This window comes from Larus michahellis, chromosome 3 (genome assembly GCF_964199755.1).
Source record: "Larus michahellis chromosome 3, bLarMic1.1, whole genome shotgun sequence".
Lineage (NCBI taxonomy): Eukaryota > Metazoa > Chordata > Aves > Charadriiformes > Laridae > Larus > Larus michahellis.
Genome location: NC_133898.1, coordinates 37,727,443 through 37,734,064, shown reverse-complemented (window position 1 = coordinate 37,734,064; position 6,622 = coordinate 37,727,443). Strand labels below are relative to the sequence as shown.

Here is a 6,622-nt window from a genome sequence, read left to right as displayed (position 1 = left end):
GAGCATTCCATTGGCTGTTCCATTGTTCTGTCTATGCTTCTTCTCAGCTTCTGTGGGAAGCTGAAAAGAGTCCTCGAAAAGTGTAAATATCACTTAGCAACAACTAAAATAGAATTCGTTATTGACATGCCTTTCACTAGAAAGAAAATTACCTCTTTCCCAGCTGAAACCAGGACAAGTAGACAAGTGGGAGATCTGATAGCCAGAGCAGACAACAATGCCACTTGTTCAATGCTTGGATTCCATGGTCAAAACTGGGTTCTTTTTATTATTTTTCATTATATATGAAAATATTTTACTTCCTTTTCTTGACAGAATACTGCTTTGGGGCTGGAAATATTTTCTTTTTCCTGCATCTGCCAGATTCTTACATTCATATTTTAAGTATAAAGGTGGAAATTTTTTCAAAGAGACACCATCTTCTTCTGGAATTTATCTCAAGGCTTTCGGTTGTAGTGATGATATGGCAATGTATGGGGCTAGCTGCCATTAGAAAATTATCAGAGCAAACTTGATTTTAAGCCTTTTGTAGTTGATCAGATGATTTTTATTGATTTCAAAGAGCCCTGGCTTATGCTCAAATGTGATGACGGTAGAGCAGAAAAGAGAAAGCATATGTATATGAAAAAACTAATCCACACAGCTCCAAATGGTAAATTTGCTCTGCCAGTAAGCTGCACTGAAAAGAACCTTGGCTTTACATTTTTGAAATAGCACTCACCTCTCCAAAAGTGGTACCAAGACACATACTTCTTATAACTGTTTACAAATGGAAATGATGGGGTATAAAAAAAAATAACAGTTGCTTATAATAGCAGCACATTTGTAGACTCCTCCAGAAAATGTTGAATAAGTTTTGAACTTCTTAAAAAGGTCTGTCTGTAATCAGGCAAGGCTCACTCAAGGACTTTCAACATATATCACTTAAACTTCAGGCCTCAGTTTCCTCATCTCTTGGAAAGGACTACTGATACTTACAGGCTTATAGCCAAGCTCAGCTCCTAAATGCAAAACAGAGGTCTTATCAGCCCAAATTTATCGTCACTTGCCTCAGCAGGGTTATACCATGAGTACATTTCACTCTTCAAATCCTGCTTAACGTTAACACTAATGCTTCTGCTGCAGTTTTTGCTTTAGCATCTCTTCTCTTCTAAATAACATTTTATTTAATAATAAGTGACTTTCTCAGCAGGTAAAACGTGTCATACTCTACAGTACCAAAGAAATAACAGAAACAGACATGCAAAGAGAGCATAATAGAGATCAAAGATCAAATGAATTTTCTGAGCTGGTATTCATCTGAGATGAGACACTTCTAGAAAGTATTTTGAAGTTAGGAGGGAAGCTGGCCCACGTGCCTGGGAAAACATTCCAGCTGGAAGGGGTTTGAGCAAAACTGAAAAAGGATGCGGACAAGATGCTTGGAAGGTCTGTTTCACTCCTGTCTTAGTTAAATACAGCTGAAGCCTGGGCCCAGCAGAGGGCTGTAGGCTAGGAGTGTGTGTGTGGGGTGGCCTCTTTGCCAGGCTTGATGTGAAAACTGTTTAGGCACAGCTGAGACTGGAAAATACTGCTTTCCAAATGGGGACTTGCATGACAGATAGTTACATCCTGGGTGTGGATATAATATACCATGGGCAGCAAAGTACAGGAATTGTCTTTTGCTAGGGACGTACACAACCACATCTGTAGTTCCCTGCTATTTCCTGCCCGATCCCCCTTGGAGGGGTTTTCTATCCAAAAGTGTAAAAATTACAAATCCCAAAAAACTGCAATCTGGGCTCTACCTAGAGAAACTTTTAGATTGTTCATTCCATAAATATCTCTTACAGGCTGTCTGACGTCAGAGGATTTGGAGAGAGAGGCTGGTCTGAAAGTGAAAACAGCAGCAGTTCCAGTCTGACTACAGCAGCACAGCCAGCAAGAGGAGCAGCACAGGCATTTCTCTATGTGGATTACAGGACTGCGGAACAGGGAGGAACTGCGCAGAGACACGGGCACTACAGTGTAAGTGCAGCTGCTGCAGCAACTCTTCTCATGTTTTTGCTTGTTTTCAAGAACAAATCCCTGCAAGTACGGCTTGCCTTTCTTTTCTTTTTTTTTTTCCTCCTCTGAAACATTCTGAAGCCAGCTTGGCAGCACACAGGAATCAGTTTTGTCTTGATTGCTTCTCCCAAAGGTATGCAGAGGGCTGACAGCACAGGCTTTTGCACTCTTCTGTATGTGGATAGGGGTGACGGGGCTGAGGGAGGTCGGAGAAGGAGAGAGAGGGAGGGAAGGACATATTTTGGAAGACTACAAAATTAACTGAAATCCAGCTCCTTCATGGTAGCAGGACAACAAAATCCCAAATAAGCTCTAGGCAAAACCCAACTTCCTTAGGCAATTTCACAATGCAGGATTTCTTTTTTAACTCTTTAATCCCTTGACATATTTTGCATCAAGCAGTTTGTCTTCCTTTATGGAGAGGACAGGCAGTTTCCTGGCTCCCTGACAGTGAAGTCCTGTCCCACTCTATTTGCCAGGCTACGGACAGTAACAGATGCTAACATGAGTATGAGGTGTCTGTCACTAAATCTCACAAATTTAGCACCTTGAGCCCGTACTAGCTTGATACTAAGGGCTCTCCAAAGAACCCACCGCTTCTGCAGAGGAAAGAGGCATCTCTCACATCCAAAACCAAGCTGTAAAGGGGAGATACATGAGGGAGGCAACTGCTACAAGGAGAATCTCCCTGTGAAAAACCTGCAGAGGTACTCCTGTGGACGCATGCTGCAAGTCCCAAGAAACACTACTGGTTCTTAATAACTTTTTTTTTTTAACCTCAGCATTTCAGAGATTCCCAAGCCTACTCCATAAGAAGGCAGTGTTTTCAGTGGGGCACTCAGCTGTATTTATTTACAATTAAAATTCAGTGCCGCATTCATGTAACTAACGTTACCTCCCGCACCCCCACACCTGGATGTCCCTTCTTCATTCCCTGACTAGAGATTGGAGCAGTTCTGGGAACAGCTGTGGAGGCAGCTGTCCTCCTCATTGGCATCTTCTCCAATGAGACCCATGACAGAAACAGCTCATTTCCCTAGATGTGTGGAAGAGTTTGAAGCCTCCTGTGTGAAGCTGACATACTTAGCTAGCACTTGCAACTTTAGAAAGCCCTTTGCCAGTGAGAGGGTGCTTGGTTTGTGCAGGTGCTGGAAGGAGAGATGACGCCCTTGAACATAAGCACAAAGCTGGGCTGAGGAGCAGGAGCTACGTGAATTGCACAGTATAATGCACCGCACTGTTAGCAATCGGCTTCAGCCAACAAGCTGTCACAGGAAAGGCTGTTGCGAGTCAGCAGTCCCTGGGCTGAGTTGTTTTGGTAATAGAATAAGTCTGCAAATACTTTTCCTTTTGAGTGTGGCATGCTCGGTAAGGGAGATGGAAGTAAAGGAGGAAAGGTGAGGATTGGGAGGAGGAAGTTCTGCAGGGATCTCCCCTGCAAAATGAAATTGAGCAAGTGTAGTTAGCTGTGCTGAAAGCAACTGCAGGTTGATGTAACCGCTGCGCTGGCTAATGTAATGGGGGTGGCCTTTACTGTGCAGATGTTCAAGGTCTAATCCCCACTAAGGGATGCCATGCCATGCCATGTAAAGCAAGCTAGGCTGAGCTGGAGGAAAAGCAACCGTACTGACTGAACATGTAAGGGAGCATGTGTTCTCAGAGCTGGATCCTGCAGGGATGAACTTTGGAAGTGAAGTCTCCAGACTTGTAAGGAATCAGTTTGGGATCTGTGCTTCTTTGCCATGACATACCAGAATTCTTTTCCTCTCCCCCACTTATTTCTTTTTAGATTTTGTTTCCAGTAGCCTAGCAGCTCTATTTCCAAGTAGCTGCTTTATTTTCTTAGCAACAGCCTAATCACATTGGCTGGCAATATGAACGAAAAAAAATCCTTAAGAAATGTAGTAACTTGTTAGAACCCCCAATAAAAGCTTGAGAGCTGTCACAGTCAAGACAAGTGTCTGGGAGCCACAGACACTTTTACCTAGTTCAGCAGTTAGTCTGTCTGAAGTGCATTGGGCAATCCAGAACTAACATATACAGAACTGATGAAAGCTGGAGTGTGACAAGAGGAACTAAGAAGGAGATAATTCCAGATTTGGGGTGTTTTAAAATGATTACTTCCTTTCTGTGTCACAATTCCTCTCTCTGTCCTCCAGCTCAGCATCCCACTAGTGAGTGACGCTACCTGCAGGGGTTTGCAAGTCTGGAAGTTCCTTGTGGGCTGTTAGTTGTGGTTCAGGGGGAAAGTTGCACACTGAGTGGAAGGGTAGGAGGAGGAATGGGGAAGGAGGTACTGATCTGGCAGGAGATAAATATAGTGTCTCATGAAAATGCATGGGTCATCACTCAGCATCCTTGAGTTTGGATGAGGTTATACCATCCAGGAAATTGCTAGTTCTTATACTGGTGGACACTGACCCTGGAAGCAAGAGAAACAAACACACTATGGACAAGGCAAACATCTTTTCAGCTTTGTGAAACAGAAACGATTCCCTGTTGGAGCTTATGACAGTCACAGTGCAACCCTGAGGTTTTAAAAGTCTATATTAATGTGTTATGAAGTGCAGTCTCATGGTTTCACAGAGCTGAGTAAACAAATTATCTGGATATCCAAGTGGCCTTACCACACTGTTTCACTTGTTTGCTGCTATCACAGCTGTTTATTTTAGTTGTGCTCCTCATGTGTAATGGAGATCATTCTGTTCGTCTTGAAATCAGTTGCAAAAATTTTTCTTACCAAGTCCAGACGTGGCGTGCACTGACTGTATTTTATTGGTAGGGAGGCACAGCAAGAGTTGAACAGCATCTTGAAGGCATCTCACAGATAGTTTGGTTTTGCTCCATGTGCCTTAGTTGACATAAAATTCCCCCAAGTTCCAATGGAATCCCAGAAACCCATCTAGTCCCTCCAGGCCAGCCATCTGACCTAGCGATTGAGCAATCAGGGGACACCATTTCCTGACACTTAGGGGAAGGATGTGTGGGAGGTTTGGCTCTTAGCACTTTAATCGCTGTGAATTTTCAAACCTGGGTCAATCCTACGGAGATCTGACCCTCTCTCCCTTCCCTGCCCCTCCAGCCCCCAGGCAAGCACAGTATGTTCCTAAATTAAAAGAAAACTGACTGCTCTGATTTTCATTGTATGAAAGACTTTACATTTATTTTCCTGTGCTTTTTGTTGTGTTGATGATTGACAGTGTTGTCTCTTATGGCTTTTCTGTTTTACGATTGTGTTTCCTAATATCACACTCCTTTGAACTGAGGCATTTGCAGAAAAGTGGTAGTAGTAGGACTCAGTGTATATACTAACATGCAGTAGGTCTGATTAATTTCTCATCGTTCTGCAATTCCATTTAACAGTGGAGTTACTTCTGTTTGGCTGTACTCTGAGTTGTTATCAGGCTGAGGACTTGTTATCTTCCAAGCTCTGTGTATTAAATTATTAAATTTCGTAACACTATGTAAATTAGTTAAGTGGGATTTATTGGATTGGATTCTCAGCCAGTGCAAATTGGTATGGGGGCTGCAGTGTAGTATGACAAATGTATTCCAGCTGAGGATTTGGCCCAGTGTCTTCAGTAATGAGTGACCTAAGCTCACACAGTGCAAGCCTGCTCTCATCTGTACTGGTGAAAGTTTTTTGTAGCTCTGTATTGTTCAAGAAATTTATTCCAGGCTTCAATTACAAGTAAGTTCAAGTAGCATCAGAATTTGGTCCAGAGAAACTGAGGCCCAAGTTGTGCAAAGTAACCTGTAATTTTGGCTCTTTATTTTTAGTGTCTTGTTAAGGCACCAAGAAACTCGAAAATTGAGACAGCCAAAATTATAAGCTGCTTTTGAAATGCTAGCCAACTGACTTGGGCAAATCTACACAGTGGATTTAGTTCTTCTCACATACTTTTTACAACAGTGTAACTCTCTGAAGGTCAGCGAAGCTATTGCTGTTTTACAGCAGTAGAAGTTGCAAAGGAATGTATCCCATGTTGCTGGAATCTCCCATGAGCTTTGGTATGTCAGTCCTTTACTCATATTCTGTTTTTCTTGACATGCCTAGGACGTGCACCGCTTTGATTTGCTGAGAACCACGTAGCCACATGCCCATGAACACGTCACATGCTGAGCAGCACTGTTGGTAGTGCAGCTTCAAGCTTTCTTAGTGCTGTCTGTTAAATCTGTGCCTGGTGATGGTCAAATAGGCTTTTCCCTCCCTTAGGCTTTGTATCTGGTTTGTATGTTGCCCAAAGTTCACGTTCCGTGTTAGATTTGTATTTTCAGTTTGTTTTCCACATGGTATTTCAACACTTGAGATTTTGGCTTCTCTGTTGATCTCTATGGCGTCAGATAATGTGTTCTAGGAGTAGGAGTTTTCTGGACTTGGGACAACATGGAGTAACAAATCTGACCAGGAGAAGCTCTTGGGTTTTGGATTTAGTAGAAAAGTTATTCTGAGAGTATGGCAGGCTTATACCAGTGATAAGGCTTCTCTGGAGTTAGGAATTAGAGAGACTTAAGGTGGAAAAAAAGAAGTAGATAAGAAAGGGAGGAAATCAGAAGCCTTGCTGGAATTCAAGGA

At 42.7% G+C, this 6,622-nt stretch overlaps 1 protein-coding gene across 2 annotated transcripts in view; it reads left to right on the top strand.

Annotated features, from left to right (window-relative positions):
• Positions 1-1,832: 1,832 nt before the first annotated feature.
• DAAM2 (dishevelled associated activator of morphogenesis 2) overlaps positions 1,833-6,622 on the top strand; it is a 212,829-nt gene continuing 208,039 nt past the window's right edge. For both annotated transcript variants that reach the window (XM_074579706.1, XM_074579704.1), the window contains exon 1: positions 1,833-2,007. The gene's annotated coding sequence lies outside the window, so the exon portion shown is untranslated. The remainder of the gene's footprint in view (positions 2,008-6,622) is intronic.